A 286-nucleotide genomic window follows, 5' to 3' on the forward strand; every position below is an offset into this window, starting at 1 on the left:
GTATGATTCCTGGATGAACCATGGCCCTGGTTCATCTTCATCCCTTGCTAAATGAGTTGATTTTCTTGTGTATAGGGGAGACTGATGCCAGCACGGGTTGGTTTTCTGGTTCAGCTGTGGTGCCTGTCACCAAGATTTGAGTAGCTGCAGTGCCTGTCATGGGGGTTGGAGTAGCTGCAGTGTCTGTCACCGGGGTTTAAGTAGCCACAGTGCCTGTTGGGGGGGTGGATCTCTGGATGGTGTTCTTAAATAATTGTTTAACCTTAAACAAGACCTGAACCACATT

Source organism: Aptenodytes forsteri, unplaced genomic scaffold (assembly GCF_000699145.1).
Source record: "Aptenodytes forsteri isolate BGI_AS27 unplaced genomic scaffold, ASM69914v1 Scaffold175, whole genome shotgun sequence".
Lineage (NCBI taxonomy): Eukaryota > Metazoa > Chordata > Aves > Sphenisciformes > Spheniscidae > Aptenodytes > Aptenodytes forsteri.